At 39.0% G+C, this 17,622-nt stretch overlaps 1 protein-coding gene across 7 annotated transcripts in view; it reads right to left on the bottom strand.

Moving 5' to 3' along the window:
- Positions 1-17,622, bottom strand: part of thrb (thyroid hormone receptor beta) — a 266,903-nt gene that overhangs the window by 88,569 nt on the left and 160,712 nt on the right. The window contains exon 1 of one of the 7 annotated variants that reach the window (XM_062958092.1): positions 7,552-9,017. The exons of the other annotated variants lie outside the window; for them this stretch is intronic. The gene's annotated coding sequence lies outside the window, so the exon portion shown is untranslated. Of the gene's footprint in view, positions 1-7,551; positions 9,018-17,622 lie in introns of those variants that run through there. 7 annotated transcript variants of the gene reach the window in all.

Below are 17,622 nucleotides of genomic sequence, written 5' to 3'. Positions count from 1 at the left end.
TTCCATAGGATGCAACCATGGCAATCAACATGAAACCATAGTGATTCAACTGTGTGGTGTGAAATGGCCCTATCTAAACCAGAGAAGTCAATGTTTACATATGACTGGTCAATTATTCTTTACACATCTGATCTCCCTTATTCTATCTGAAAAGAAGGGATGGATTGCAGTATATACTTGTACACAGAAGCACTGTTTGCATAATCTGAAACTGAGCTTGACATGAGTAGGGCAGGAACGCACCTGCTCTCTGCATTACGGAATTCCAGCCATACAAGACTTTTCTCTAGAAGTCTCCAGGGACCTCATCACATGGAGATCGATGAAAGGAATCTACAGAGCAGTGAGGCAAATCTTGGGGCAGTGAGGTAAATCCATTGCCCAGCGCCAAGCATCACCCACTTGCCGATCACACACTGGAAAGCGTACCTTTCTAGCTTCCTCCCACGCTGTCCCCAGCATTTACAATCTGAACACGGGTAGTTTCCCATGTTCAGAATTCCCACTTGTAGAAGAGATCGCCGACCCAGCCAGCACGGAGTCCTACTGGAAGTAAATGTGCATCATATGATGAGATCTGTAAGGCACCATGCTGGCTATGTCAGCAAACCATTCTATGGTGGGCGAAAAGGCAGTGTGATGAGGTCACAAGACTCCTAGAGAAATGGGATGTTGCAAGACAGTTGAAGGAAGAGAGGATCGGCACTCAAGCCTCATTCCTGTTGTCATATTTACTTTCCCAGTATGGATCTCTTTCGGCTTCCTAATAAGTATATATTTGACTTAGGAAGAAGGCAGTAACAAATGGAAAGGATTAAAACCTATCATATTTGCACCACTTGAACCATACTGCCTGCCTTAGTTTCATTTTCCTTCATAGGGTTGTTGTGAAAGGAAAACAAAGAGCTTGGGAAACCTACTCTTTGGACAACAGAATCCTTCAGCCAAAATTTATTACCTTGAATATTCTGGTTAAGGGGCCCCTGGTGGCACAGTGCGTTAAAGCGCTGAGCTGCTGAACTTGCGGACCAAAAGGTGCCAGGTTCAAATCCTGGGAGCGGAATGAGTGCTCGCTGTTAGCCCCAACTCCTCCTAACCTTCAAAAACATGCAAATGTGAGTAGATCAATAGGTACCGCTCCGGCGGGAAGGTAACGGCGCTCCATGCAGTCATGCCGGCCGCATGACCTTGGAGGTGTCTACGGACAATGCCAGCTCTTCGGCTTAGGAATGGAGATGAGCACCAATCCCCAGAGTCTGTCACGACTGGACTTAAAGTCAGGAGAAAACCTTTACCTTTACCTATTCTGGTTACTTTCATTTTTTAAAAAAAATACTGCAAAAGTCTAGTTTTAAATAGTTAGCTGGATATTATAGCAGAGCATTACCACAGCCTCTGTTTTGTCTCATTAACAGAGCAATCTTAAAATTACTCAAGAAGTTTGTCTCACTGAATTCAACAGAACTTAGTCCTAGCTCAGCACGTAGCCTATGTTAACCAAGCCATGGATTTTTGCACCTTGTTTTCACCATAATAAATTTGTGGAAGCAGGAGAGTTACCATGTTAGCAAACATATAAGACATTTCTTTATTATCCTTTTTGAACAGATCTACAGTCAGTCCTTCATGTTTGCTAGTGTGAAGTACATAGGACCCTTGCGGAAGTGAAAAATGCAAATTTAAAAAAATTGCATTTTTAAACTGCATGAACATCTCTCTGTGAATTCCTTGGTCCTCCAGCAGAATCTTATGGTTAACCTCTGCTGGAAGCTGATCTTAAAATCGCACTGGAGAACCCGGAGGGGTATTCTCCCTAGAAATCTATAGGTTATTTACTATGACTCTCTGGTCAATTTCCTCCTTTCTCTCACAAAACAGGATTTAATCAAAAAAATGTCTCCTAGGCTGCAGAGAATTTGTGCTAACATGGCACAGGAATATAATTTAATAGAACATGTATATCTATAAATGCCAAGAAAAAAATCGAATATGCTCATAAATTGCAACACACCTAACTAATAAAGAGTTGCATCATATACTACAAGGAAACAATGATCTGTATCACAGCATCAACATCTAGTTTCAATAGATAGTTGCTTTCCAAGACATGCCTTGCTGCAGAATCTCATATAATGAGACCTACAGTTCTCCTTCCCCAAACAAAAAACATTGGGATCAACCCAAGGTTTTTTAATGGAGTCTTGCTACTGGAGTACATTTTTGTTCTACCAACTGTAATATGTTTGAACACGAAATAATCCACATAGTTCCTCCACTCCATTTTAACAAAGAGTGGAGCTATCAACAGGGACATATCTAGTTATTTTTTTGTAGGAGGACATGGTACAAGGACATCAGCAGCAAAGAGCTTGCAAGGATCCCTAGAGATCTTTGTAGGTGCTTCTTTTAGCAAGTCCAACTACAGGGAATAGCTGGATGTGTCCCTGCTCATCTCTGCTTTTCTCATACAACCCTGAAATGGCTATGTTTGAGGGGCTGTGCTGCTTTCAAGTTTTATTTTGGGATGGGAGGGGGTCATAATTGAGACTGGCGGTTGTGGAAATGTATCTATGTGATATATGCGTATCTCATAATGAAAGATCATGGCTGACATTCAAATCATAGCACAAGGAATGTATGTCGGACAGGTGAATACCAATTATTAATAACATATCTCCGATAAGGCACATGATTATTATTCTATGTATCATGTTGTTTCTGATTTATGACAACCTTAAAGCAAACATAAAATGGGGTTTTCTTGGCAAGTTTTGTTCAAAGGATATTTGCCTTCACCTTGCACTGAGACAGTGGGATTTGCCCATGGTGACCTAGGGCCTCATCAGACAAGTAAGGGAAAAGCAAGGGAAAGTAGGAAAAAGAAAGAACCATCTCATACAATTTTATCCCGTCTTTCCTCATCTTTAGGGAAGGCCAGCTGTGCTGGTACGGCTGTACCAGAAGCTCCAACTTTATTTTCTTTCTGCTAATGTTTGCAGTCATAGGGCAGGCCGCCTGTCCATCATCATTAAGTTTGGTTCCGCCCCTTTTTCAGGGCTCTGGGAGGAAGGAGCCATTTTTAAGTCAGTCTCACTTAAGGAAGCTAAGCTATAGGACGTAAACCAGCTCGTCCCGTAGAAAAGCTTCATATCTCAAGAACATCTGGGGATATAGAACATCCAGGGATATAGAACATCCGAGGAATCAGAAACAGAAATTCCAGGGGAAAGGTCCCAAAGGTTCTGGCTAAGAGCTCACAGCTCCTCAGCCTCACAGCTCCTGAGGGAAACAGCCCTAAAGTTTCAAAAGAAACCTTGGAGAGGGAACAGCACCACAGATCCACGCAACCCCAGCTGAAACATCTGCAAGCCTTGGTTGGTAAGTCCACCCAGACACATTTGGAATCGGTAGTGGGTCCCACATCAGCTAGGCCCATATAATAGACAGCCTGGGAGAGGTTATAAGGGAGTTTTCTTCTTATAGAGAAAGCACAGTTATCCAAAGCTAATTGTCTGTCCCCTGGGGACAAGACTGAAAAGGCCAACAATTTATTAAAGAAACCTTGAAGTGTTATTTGACTCCTTGAAGATTTATTATTTGTTCAATAATAAAGACTTTGTTATCTCATTAAAGTCTCAAAGGACTATCCTTTTCAGGAAAATCCTCAAGAACCTCTCTTTGAGGCGCCCTGGCTTCCCGCTGGGCATAAAAGATACATCCTATACAAAGACAATAGCTATAGGCCCAGCGCATGACAGAACACCAGCCATCCACATGCTTTCTGTGCCCACCTCCATCTTTCCTGGGCTTTACTCTGTCTTTCTCTATGAGGAGTCAATTGACATCCAAGTCCTGATAGAGATCTTTGGGCTCTGTCTCCATGCAATTGGGAAATGGAGAGCCATGGAGTCCCACCAGAAGTGCCCTTATGTTGTCTGATGGCCTCTCTGGGACTCCCATGAGCTTAATTTCTCAAGAGCTTGGAAACGGGGCTAAAAGACTGTGGGATGAAGTCCCTAGTGGGTTTCCATGACTAAGTGGGAATTCAAACCCCAGTCTCCAGAGTCATAGTCCAATGCACAAATATTGAACTATACAGGCTCTCAGAAAGCACATACTTCTAGTTTAGTTTAGGAAGAAAGAGAGGTATTATTCAAGCTCTAACCATTTTGAAACCAATTTCTATTTCTAAACCTCTGCAATATAAAGGTCTTTGTGCTCAAAACATTGTACACAATTAGGCTAAAATCCCTAAAGTCTCCTTTCCAGATGAATGAACACAAAGTACTGTAAACTGGTGTCATTTATACTCTACAGAGGTGGAAGAAGATCTAAGATGCCTTTGGCCTACTTAAAAAGGTGTCCATTGGGAGCCATCTGAAGTGGTACTGCTTGCTTTCTTTTCAGAAAGATGCAATTTTTACCAACTTGAGTTCAGTAACTCGTACCATAAGCACTGGGGAGTCTTCATATTTACACTTTTGGTTAGGTTTTCACCTGGGAACCAAATCACATAAATGTAAGAATTTGATCAGAAGAACAGAATCTTTGGAGCTCACACCTCTTCAACTAAAAGCATGTTTCACTAATTGTTAAAATTTGAAGTTGCACATTACTATGATCATAAAGCCCAAAAGAACCTTATCCAGTAGTACACTAATACCACAGTGTTATCTTAGCTGTTTTGTGTATCAAAGATCACTCTTTAAAGACATTACACTAAAAAAGTTTCTTTTATGGTAATTGTAGTTGTTCTTGTGAATGCAACTGGGTGATAAACTTCTATTTCTCTCTACATCTCAATTTTTGCACTGCAAATTTTTATGATCTCAAACTTTTCTGTAAATGTCAAATGACATGTGAAATTCAGCAAAAGGAGAAGGTAACATTTAATATAATTGCTACTGTTCATATCTGGTCTCCACTTCTGGCAAGAAAAAAAGCCTTTCTTATGACAGTTTCTTGCTATTCATCTCTTACATCTCCAATTGGTGAGAAGTTTTGGGGCTGTGGTTCTTGCCCAAATTTTATTTCTGACAAAATAAACGCTTAGTGAAAACTACAGAATACGGCAATATTTGTATTTACTTAAACTATATGGCTTACTCCTCCCATCTCTGCTTACGGCTTCTGTATCTACGGAGGAATATGTTTCCAGACTTCACATGGATACACGAAACTGTAGACAATAGTTTATATTAAAATGAAGGACTTCCAACCCACAAATACCATAGAACCATGCTGGTGGACCTAGAAAATGCACAGAGGCATTTTGTTGGAAGTGGATAAATGAAACCATAGATATTGGTGGCATGGATATGGAGGTCATACTATACATCATTGTTTTATTGTCTGAAAGAAAAATGTACAACCTCTCCTCTCTCAGCCAGAAGAGTTTTCCTAACAGCACCAGACCAAGGAAACATTTTCTTTTCAGTTAAAGTTCCTAAAAGCCACTGGCCTGCTAGGCTACATGCCAAGCTGACTATGCATTCTGGGAGTTGTAGTCCACAAGTTAACTTTTCCAAATTTTGTATAATTCCTTCAAGAGATACTTTGTCTTTGGAGACAGTTTTTGCCTCGTCCCTTTGATATTAATAGAAACTTATTCATCAGATACTTGAGTATAAACTTAGTAGCTGTATAAATGTTCCATACATTATGAAAATTAGTGTCGCTTTTTGGGATCCCCTGGAGATTCTACAAATGATTTATTGTTCTTTCACCCCTAGAATGGAAGGATATTTTCCAACTCCAAAATGCAAATTCTTTTTGCAGCTACACCTAAAATCATTATTTAGATGTGGGCGAAACGTCAGGAGAGAATACTTCTGGAACATGGCCACACAGTCCGAAAGACATACAACAACCCTATTATTAGATTTTTTAAAAATGGCTCCTAATTATGATTTAAACTGGAAAATGTGAGTGTATAGTTATGTGTTAAAATTCCTCTAGAAAGATCAAATGTTCTTTGCAATATAGCAAGAATTTTGGCACAGTAGCAACAAGATGGCAAAAGATGGTATCATTCCAACTTCTTTTACTGTTTAACCTTCATCATGTTCAGACAGGAGAAAAATAAAACAGTGCAATGCCATGCAGCATTAAAGAATGTGCAAGAATATAACACAGTAGAGGCTCAATTATCCAAGCTAAACGGGCCGGCAGAACCTTGGATAAGCGAGTATCTTGGATAATAAGGAGGGATCAAGGAAAAGCCTATTAAACATCAAGTTAGGTTATGATTTTGACAAATTAAGCACCAAAACATCATGTTATACAAGAAATTTGACAGAAAAAGTAGTTCAATATGCAGTAATGGTATGTTGTAATTACTGTATGTACGAATTTAGCACCAAAATATCATGATATATTGAAAACATTGACTACAAAAATGCCTTGGATAATCCAGAACCTTGGATAAGCGAGTCTTAGATAAGTGAGACTCTACTGTGTGTATACACACACACACACACACACAGAGTATATATATATATATATATATATATACACACACACACACGTACAAACAATATATATATATATATATACACACACGTACATACATAATTTTCAATTATATATATATAGTGAAAAGTGAAAATATGTATGTATGTATGTATGTATGTATGTATTTTCAGGATGGCTTCCACATCCAGAGAGCTGTCTCATGGCCTGGACCAAATTAGGCACACATACCCATCATGATCATCTTAAAATATTGGTGAGTTTAGGGGGATTGATGGGAGTTATAGTCCATCCACTTCCAGAGAACTGTCTGAAGCCCACCAACAATGCAGACAGACCACACTTGTTATAAATAACTATCATGGCCAATGTTAAATATTAGTTGAGTTTGAGTGGCAATGGCGGATGATGATGGGAGTTGTGGTTTGCCCACATCTTTATGTATTTTCTAATGCAACCATTAATAACAACCAAACCCAAAAAAATGACTGTTTCTAAAAAATAACTTTACCAAATATCTAACCAGGGCATTGCTGAGTCTCTAGGCTGATATACACATAAACACATAAATATCAATTGAGAACAAGATAGTTCCCCTCTGTAGCAGTGATTGTTTAGATAATACTAAGAGTAATGCACCATTATTATATTGACATGTACATCAATAAAAGAGCAGTAATGCCATACTTTGTCTTATTTTGTTTGTTTAAGAGTTTTTAAAAAGCTTGCTGCATTTCCTTATTTAAGATCAAATAAGATTAAAGTTCAGAATGTGGATTTTTCATTCACAAAGCAACAACATGTCTATTTTTCTAAATGCACACATGTTTTAGATTTATTGTTCTTGGAAGGAAAAACATGGTTCTAATAATAATTTAATAATTTCCTGGAGTTATAACAGTAATAATTTCATCATTTTTGAAAGTAAACCAAGAACCTATTGATCACAGATTGAAAAATTATATAATATTGAAGGCACACAATTGGATTATTCATAGGCAGAGACAGCACAAAAGATGATAACAATGAACTAAATAACACATTATTATTTTTAAAAAAGCAGGACAGAGTTTTGTGTACTTGAAAAAGAAGCTACTCCTTTGTTCTGTTGATTTCTCTCTCTGAAGATGTAGCAGAAAAGACAGCCAAAATTATTTCTCCAGTTCTTCACAGAATGAAACAGCCTGCAAAACTGAGGAATATTCCATATTTACTTCAAATACCAAATGCAACTTCCAAGAAGATTTGGGATCTGTTTATTTGTTTGTTTTGTAATGATTGCAACAGCAAGAAAAAGAGTTACAAACATTCCCAAAGCCTGCTGAAGCTTCCGCTCAGCTATTATTTAGAAAACAAAATGTGCAAATGAATTACATTCAAACAAGATTGGCGCTAAGAGAAAGAAATGGGGAAATGCAACATAACACTATAATCATGTATGCATTTATCAAGTACTGCTGTTTGATTTGCTTTCTTCACTATTTCTGGGAAAATTATTTCACAATGCTACATATACTCTTGTTTCTAATTTAAATTTGTAAATGGCTAGTCTGTAAACAAGTTTTCTTATAAGGGTTTAGGGCAGTGGTTCCCAGCCTTTTTTCTTTCTTTCTTTTGACCAGGGCCCACTCTCCAACATTAGTACCAAAAGGGTTACGAATCAGTTTTTGGTCAAATTTTGATTCAGTTTGGTTATTTGGGGTACTGATTCAGAAAATTTAACTGGATAGACCACATCAGCTTTAGTTTCTGATACAGAACATATGCCATCCAATAGCCGCCATCTGCTCGCCCACAAAAAAACATATTTAATAATCTAGAGTGGATGTGGTCTATCCAATGCAATGGTCAGCTCTGCAGAAAGAAGTGGAAATAAAGTAATGAAAATAAATAAATAAGAAGGAGGTTTGCGGACCGGATTGTCATTCTCACATGTTTAGGGAAATCGTGGTTTAGAGCTCCAACTCCTGTCATTTCCCAGTCAACAGGAGCAATTCTAAAAGCCAGTAGCCATGTCCAGGTTGTGGAACTTGCAGCCTCCAAATAATGCTTCATCTTTATACCCTTAGACTCTCTGAACAAGAATCTGAACATTTTAGAGCATAAGTTTGAAGACATGAAGAAAACAGACAAGGGGCAATTAAAACAATGTGGTTTGTCCTTCCTCTTCTTCTTTTTATTCATCTGCCCATTGTAACTTAAATAAAACAATAACAACGGAAATCCAGTAACAACGGAAAACTGAAAGTGTGGTAAAACTTTGAGAATATTTTCTGGACAGATTTGTGGGATTTTCCTCAAGGTCATATTATGTACAAATTCACAACGCTTTTACAACCCTCTCAACATAAGCTCTTTCCCCTTTCCTTCTAAGATACAGAGGCAAGACAGTTTTTCCTAATAGGTCATTGCCCTCCATGAGTTCACTTTCCACAGTTCCAAGTACCCACAGAACTCAACAGGTTCCACCAGAAAGGCTTGCAGAAGGAAGGAAAGAAGAACCAGTCAATGGTTCTCCCTATCACACCCAAGGAAAAGATGAGGAAAGACACTGGCCAAAAGTAACGGCCATGGATCATGAAACCATTCATACCGGAGTCATACTATACTTAGCTGGAATTGCTTTTACTTCTCTTCTTCAGTCAGCACTTTATACAGGAAGCTTCATAGGGTTCTATTGCGAGGCTTTTGAAACATACATATATGCTTTGTTCCTACTGTTTACAATACCAGGCATTGGCTGGCCTCATCCACAATGGGAAATTTCTCTCCATAGTGACAGAAGGTGGCACTCTCTTGGCTTGGATCATAAACCATGTCTGGTTTGCCAATATTAGTGTATATTGTAGAAGGCTCTCTCTTTGACACACCATAGTGTATAGGTAAAGGTAAAGGTTTTCCCTGACGTTAAGTCCAGTCGTGACCGACTCTGGGGGTTGGTGCTCATCTCCATTTCTAAGCCGAAGAGCCGGCATTGTCCATAGACACCTCCAAGGTCATGTGGCCGGAATGACTGCATGGAGCGCCGTTACCTTCCCGCTGGAGCGATACCTATTGATCTACTCACATTTGCATGTTTTCGAACGGCTAGGTTGGCAGGAGCTGGGGCTAGCAGCGGGCGCTCATTCCGCTCCTGGGATTTGAACCTGGGACCTTTCGATCTGCAAGTTCAGCACCTCAGCACTGTAACACACTGCGCCACCACCAGGTATACACCATAGTGTATACCTGCACTCAAGGTTGTAGCCAAGGGAGGGGGGGTCAACCCCCCCAAATTTTATGTTTAAAAAGCCCTGGTTTACTCATGAATTTTAACCAAATCCCCATGAGTGTCCACTGAAATTTATCTGTCTTGAGTGTCCACTGAAGTTTGTCAATGGAGCCTGATTTCTAAATTATTTTGCATTATGGAACTACTCTTCATGATTCGCTAAAAAAAAGTTTCACCCACCCCCAACCTGAAATCTTTTTCTGGCTATGGTCCTGCCTGCACCATACATTTATATCAGTCTCATATCCTATTAACACTCATGGCTCTATCCTCTGGAATTCAAGGATTTGTAGTTTTACACTTAGAATTCTCTATGGACAAACATTAGTGTTCTCTATCAGAGAGTTTTAATTATATTCCCGAAGTACTCATTCCACAACTCTGTAGGATGGAGACATAACATGGCATCAAACCTCTGTAACTGTGCAGTGTAGATACACTCACTGTCTGAGCAAAAGAGGCGAGAAGAACAGCATGAGAGACGTTTGCCTTCAGTCAGTAAGATCTTCAGTTTTCCAAGCTAGTGAACAAGCTATCAGCTATATTTATCCTACTGTTTACCCAAGGGCTTGGCTATGCAACCACACTCACATATTTTCTGACTCACTCAAGTTTTCACATGAATTTAATCATCTAAAACTGAGAGAAGCAAACAGCCACTGCTTTCTATTAGAAGGGCTGCCAAGGCTTCTGTCACATGATACTGGCAGCCTGTAGATTTTAAACCCTCAGCAGGAGATTGGAGTGGGAAAAGTGGGTCAGGATCCTAAACCTGAACAGCTTTGCATATTTCCACTCCAGACTTCTCATGTCCCTGTTATTTTTTATTCTTTTAATATAAGGATATACATAAATAGTGTGTTATTGTTGTTTTACTAATATATTACTTCTTTCATCCGCAAAATGTTGGGTGGTATACAAGGGGAAATGCAGCAAATCAAGACACATGTGGAATCAAAGCTGTTTTCCAGAGCTGGAACTAGAATTCCCAACAAGCATGGCTATGTGATATTTGGGGAATTGTAGTCCAACACTCCTTCCAGCACTAGTCACTCCATCGTCCCAAATTAAGTCAAAACTATCACTGGCCCATACTTGCAATGTGATCTGTCTAAGCAGTCACCATAGTAAGTGGAGTACATTCTAACTAGTCTTGTAACTAAAGTTATGGACATCCTGCAATATCTATATATATAAAAGGGTAGCGAAATTTCGGCCTAGGACAAAACAACAAAACTACACATCCCAGAAACACTAAACTTGGCAGCACAACCCCTCATCCATGCCTCTAGGTTCATACAACAAAAAGAAAAGAAAAATAAAGTCCTAATTAGAGGGAGAGGAATAATTGTTTTTATCCAATTGCTGCCAGCTAGAAGGCTAAGCTCTGCCCACTTGGTCTCCTAGCAACCCACTCAGCCCAGGGGACAGGCAGAGTTAGGCCTCACTTAGGCCTCTTCCACACTGCCTATAAAATACAGATTATCTGATTTTAACTGGATTATATGGCAGTGTAGACTCAAGGCCCTTCCACACAGCTATATAACCCATTTATATTGGACTTAATGTCAGGGAAATACCTTTACCCTTGACCGTAACTACGACCAATTCCTCAATACTTTATTTCCCAAACCACCATACTTCGCCACAGCAATGCGTGGCCGGGCACAGCTAGTGGTTTATAAGATACTATGATTTTTTTTCCTTCAGCAATGCAAAGAAGAATGCATGTCCTTCTTTTCCTTCCTCTGCTATATTATTTTCAGTCTCAAAGCTCCAAATCAGTACTGCAAATGGTAGTTTCCTTTGGAGGGGAGGCAAAGCATTGGTCACATTAATTTTGTGGAGCGACTTCTGGATTTCACAGATTTAAATGTCCACTTGACCTATTTGCCCACATCTTGGAAATTGACTTTAGGTCAATGGAAGTGAATTCTCTGTGCCCTTTTGGTGGCTGAAGGATTTATATTGCAGCAAGGCAAATGTCTATCTTCTGTTATCCAAAGGATAGAGGACCTAATAATACCATCACCATTTGAAAATACAGAATATAGATGTCAATATTTCATTAAAAATTATTTTGATATTTACTTGTCCGTTCCAGAAGTTTATGCAGTTTTTAGAATTTTGTCATCTTCTTTTTCTTTCAGCATGGATTTTTCACAATAAAAAGAAATATTAGAAAGTATTAGAACTATCTGTGAAGTCTTAGCTTTTTTTACTTTGTGTGTTTTTCACTGATAAGCTACTATTGATTTTTTACATCAACATGTGAGGTTATTTCTTTCTCTTCCTTGTTGTGTTATGCAACACTAGTTAATGAATATTGAAATGCAGGGATTGGATACTAGTATCTTGGGTCAAATGACCTAAGTTGCTATGGCTAGATAAGAAAGCAAACTCTTTTTGAAATATTCTCCTAAGCTCCAGAAAGAAAAAGAGAAGAGAGGGCAAAGGGGGGGGGGGCAAAGAAAGGAGCACAGTCAGAAATATATTCTGGTTCTATCCATTTAGGGCAGTGAATCTACCCCAGTGTTTCTGGATACAACTCAGTTTCATATGAACTATCCAATGTGCTGAACCTCTATATCCATGGATTTTGCACCCATGAATTTAACCAACAACTTGATAATATTTTAAAACAAAAAACAGGCTTGAATTTGCCATTTTATATAAGAGACACCATTTTATTATCTATATATATAAAAGGGTATTGAAATTTCGGCCTAGGACAAAACAACAAAACTGCACATCCCAGAAACACTAAACTTGGCAGCACAACCCCTCATCCATGCCTCTACGTTCATACAACAAAAAGAAAAGAAAAATAAATTCCTAATTAGAGGGAGAGGAATCATTGTTTTTATTCCAATTGCTGCCAGTTAGAAGGCTAAGCTCCGCCCACTTGGTCTCCTAGCAACCCACTCAGCCCAGGGGACAGGCAGAGTTAGGCCTCACTTAGGCCTCTTCCACACTGCCTATAAAATACAGATTATCTGATTTTAACTGGATTATATGGCAGTGTAGACTCAAGGCCCTTCCACACGACTATATAACCCATTTATAATGCACTTAATGTCAGGGGAAAAGCTTTACCCTTTACCTTAACTACCACCAATTCCTCAATACTTTATTTCCCATACCACCATACTTCGCCACAGCAACGCGTGGCCGGGCACAGCTAGTGTCATATATAACGGAACGTAAGCATTCAAGGATGTTGGTATCAAGGAATATCCTGAACCAAACTCTAGCGCAGTGGTTCTAAACTTGTGGGTCCCTAGCTATTTTGGCCTACAATTCCCAGAAATCCCAGCTAGTTTACCAGCTGTTAGGATTTCTGGGAATTGATGGCCAAAACATCTGGAGACAATAGGTTGAGAACCACTGCCCTAGCAGCTATCAAGGGCTCACTATATAGCACCAAATACCTTGGAGAGCTCCTATAAAGTATCTCCCATAAAACCCATAGTGGATTTGCTGAAATACAGCAACATTGCCCAAAGGGTTTTAAGCCCAAGAGGTTCAAGTACAAGGCTGGCAAACCTACATACTAGAAGCACCGAGAACCTGCATTTTAAGTCCTTTAAACAAAACGTTACTTATAATATCAAGCACCAAAATAGTTTATTCTGCAGAATTAAAATGCGTGCTGGTGGGACATTCTACACACTCTGCATCTCAATGTTAGCATTCGTGCAAAAAATGTGCATCTGCTGACTGCACAGTAATGAACCCTTCAAGGGGTTTAATGAACCATGAGAGCTTAACACATGTGAATGAAAATCAGTGTACTTTTGTTCATGCATGAACATTAATTTCTTCTCCTACCTAAAGCTTTCTATGTCTTCTCACACTGGAAAGAGTCTATCCAAAATGATTAAAGATACCAAGAGAGAGAACCTTGAATATTTTAGGATGGGTAGAGGGAACCAATTTATTCCCTATATCAATGATGGGCAACCTTTTGCACTTGGTGTGTCAAAATTCACCAAAAACCTAGCATGATTTGGGTGATGTGTCACTTTGAGAAAAAAAAACATAATCTCACAATATATATATAGTTTAGGAGCCCCGGTGGCAAAGTGCGTTAAAGCACTGAGCTGCAGACCGAAAGGTCCCAGGTTCAAGCCCCGGGAGCGGCGGGAGCGGCCGCTGTTAGCTCCAGCTCCTGCCAACCTAGCAGTTCGAAAACATGCCAATGTGAGTAGATCAATAGGTACCGCTCTGGCGGGAAGGTAACGGTGCTCCATGCAGTCATGCCGGCCACATGACCTTGGAGGTGTCTACGGACAACGCCGGCTCTTCGGCTTAGAAATGGAGATGAGCACCAACCCCCAGAGTCAGACATGACTGGACTTAACTTCAGCGGAAACCTTTACCTTATATATAGTTTAAATAACAAAAATATATAATTGTAATATATAACTGTATTTAATATTTAATAAATCAAAAACTATTTACAACCATTATTTCCATGTACAACAATCTATGGTACCTCTTGCAGTTTCCACGCTGATTTCTCTCTATTGTAGTTTCAATGTAGTCATGAATAATAAATAATATAATAATATATTAGTAATAATACGATAATATACTACAATAATAGAATAATAATAGAATGGCATAATTATATATATGATATATATATATGTGTATATATATATATATATATATATATATATATATATATATATATATATATACATATACTAGCTGTGCCCTGCCACACGTTGCTGTGGCCCATTGGAATTGCACTGAATAGCTCTTGTTTTTGGGTTTTTTTAGACCCTGTGGAGGTTCGTGACGTGATATTTTGTGGTTTCAACCTCGAGGCGTGGATGATGGATTGTGTTGTGAAATTTCAAGGTTGGGGGGTGTTTAGTTTTGTTGCTTTGCTCAGTGCCAGGATTCCATCACTCTTTTATATATATAGATATAATAATGTAATGTGCATAATTCCCATGGAGTAAACAACAAAACCACTGGACCAAATCACACCACATTTGGCCACAAAAGACATTAGTCATCTAATCAATCTGCATGCGGCAGCGTGTCAGCAAAAATAGCTAGGCGTGTCAGTGCTGACACGCGTGTCATAGGTTGGCCATCACTGCCCTATATGGTTGATACTAGTACATACAAGTGGACAAAGTTAATAAGTTCTTTTAAAAAAAAATACATGGCACAATACACCTTCTATTGATCAACCTTTCCTCAAACCATAGTCCCATGTCCAAAGTTTTGAACTGCAACTCCTATCATTCCCTCCCACTGACCACGCTAATTGATCCTGATGGAATTTGTAGCCCACATGTCAATCTGTTGAAACATGCTGAACACAATAACATGACTAAAATAAAAACATTAAAATGATGGAGCCTTGGCAAAACAAATCAAACAACTTATTATGTTTTCTTGTGAAGATCAACGGTGTTAATATGTGATTATTTCATCAACCTAAATGGGGATGGAAAAAAAATCAGTTTTCTCCCCATTGGGAGAAAACATTACTATTTTCTGTACAGTTCTCACTGGGTATTCATACATTCTGCAGGGGGGAAAGCAATCTTGAATAAGAGGATTTTTTTTCTTGTATAAGACTGCTGGGTTTTGTAAAAAAAATGTTAATGTAAGATTTATTTTGTGCAACTTTCTTTTTTGTAAAAACTGTAATCTTGGACCAAAAATATATGCAAAAATGCTATCATGCAGATCTTTTCCAAAACATTTCAGGACACGTGAATACCAGTCTAAAACTGTGCAGAATTCATGCCACTGTATTATTCTTCCCAAATGAGTTTCCTGACTGTAAAGAAATCCATTGGTGGTGGGCGGATGCCCGAATAGCACCAAATCAATCTTGGTGCTTAGTTTTACTCCCTCAGACCCAAAATTCCAGGTAAAAGTTCCTGGAAGGCCATTCAAACATTCACCCTCTTACCTGCAACCAAGGAACACACAACAACATGAATAATACTACACTCAATATCACATCTAAAAATTCTAAAAGCCCTGCTGTAAAAGAGCCTTTAGTTACAGGAAGCCTTTAGTCAATACTCTCTCGGCACTCCAAAAGAAACTCAGAGAAATGGCAAAGGGCTCCCCAAACAGCTGGAAAAAACCATCCCCAACTACAGCCAACATAGTGGATGGACACATGTTGGATGAAGCATATCTGGGAAGTCCTAAACAAGGATGTGTCTCCAACCTTTTCCCGGAAGCTCAGGAGGTCACCACTGTGGGCTCAATGTCAGAGAATACAGAGGAAATTGGGAAATTTATGAAAGGACTAACCCCCAGTGGCACAACGGTTTAAACACAGAGCTGCTGAACTTGCTGACCCAAAGGTTGGCGATTTGAATCCTGGGAGCAGGGTGAGCTCCCACTATTAGCCCCAACTTTGGCCAACCCAATAGTTCAAAAACATACAACTGTGAGTAGATCAATAGGTACCACTCTGGCGGGAAGATAATGCACTCCATGCAGTCATGTTGGCCATATGACCTTGGAGGTGTCTATGGACAATGCCGGCTCTTCAGCTTAGAAATGGAGATGAGCACCAACCCCCAGAGTAGGACACAACTAGACTTAATGTCAGGGGAAAATCTTTACCTTTACCTAACCCTGAGCATTTTCAATCATCCACTAGAAACTTCAGTTGACTAGATAAAAAGTAAATAGGGCTGGAAATTGTCTCCTGGAATCTGGCCGGCTGGGAAAATAAAATGGCAGATAAGGAATTTATTGGAAGGAAATGAACAACAGTTAATGTTCTTTCCATATGGAATCTGATCTATAGTTACGGTAAATAATTTTCTACAAGATTTTATTACAACACTTAAAATTATTTTAAATGACTTTATGTTTTTAATTATTTAAATGAAACACAAACGTAACTAAACGAATTCAATGAAATCATGTTTAAATGGAATTAATCAAATGAAACCGAGAGAAACTGTCAAAACATAAAGAAGGCCTTTCCAAAGCACTGTCTGCTTTACACAACCCACCATTCATAGCTCAAATACGTTAGACCGAAATCTGTAGGAAGTTTTATGACAGAAGTTTTACTGTGAGAACAAAAAAAGAGACAAAAAGGACTTGGCACAATAAGGCTGCTTCTTTTCAGACATGCACTTCTTCTCCCAGAAACTGCGGCTTAATGTGAGTCCCATATTTTATTCATCCCATGTTTCATTTATAAATGTGCAATATCATTATCTCAGTTTGTCAAACTGCTCACTTTAAAATTTCATAGAATGCTGAGGCTGTTCTGACAGCCAGAAGAATATGATATTTCCAACAGAGACAAATGTATGATTTATTCTAATGCCTCTCTTTTAAAATAATATTCTAACAGAAGGCACTCTTGTTGGAATTTAACTATGTACATTTCTAATTCTAGATAAAACTTGACAAAAACACTAGTCATTTCTGTTACCTGGGATTTGTTACCCTATATCTAGAATGGGGTGTCGAACTTTTTTCACTGAGGGCCATCTCGGCCTTATGGTTGCCTTCAAAGGGCTATTGAATCCATGGATAATAGTGGTTGGTTCTCTTTAGCTTTTACTTAATTTGTGTCCCCAAATGTTATCGAACAACAACAGAACAGAACAGAACAAACCACAACCTTCCAGATGTTACTGTATCACAACTCCCATCAGTTTCCATCATAATGTCTAATGATGAGAAATATAGGACTTGTAGTCCAGCATCTGGAGGGCTACATAAAATGGTATGGTGGGCTGGATTCGGCCTATGGGGCTTGAGTTTGAAGGCATCCAGATCTTGAGAGACCAAGCACCTGGCCTCAGTTTTCCCTACTATATTGTGATGTCTTATATTTCTAATTGAAATTAAAGTGATTTAGGTGC

The sequence above is a fragment of the Anolis carolinensis genome, chromosome 6 (assembly GCF_035594765.1).
Source record: "Anolis carolinensis isolate JA03-04 chromosome 6, rAnoCar3.1.pri, whole genome shotgun sequence".
In the NCBI taxonomy this organism is placed as follows: domain Eukaryota; kingdom Metazoa; phylum Chordata; class Lepidosauria; order Squamata; family Dactyloidae; genus Anolis; species Anolis carolinensis.
This window is presented reverse-complemented; position numbering and strand designations above follow the sequence as displayed.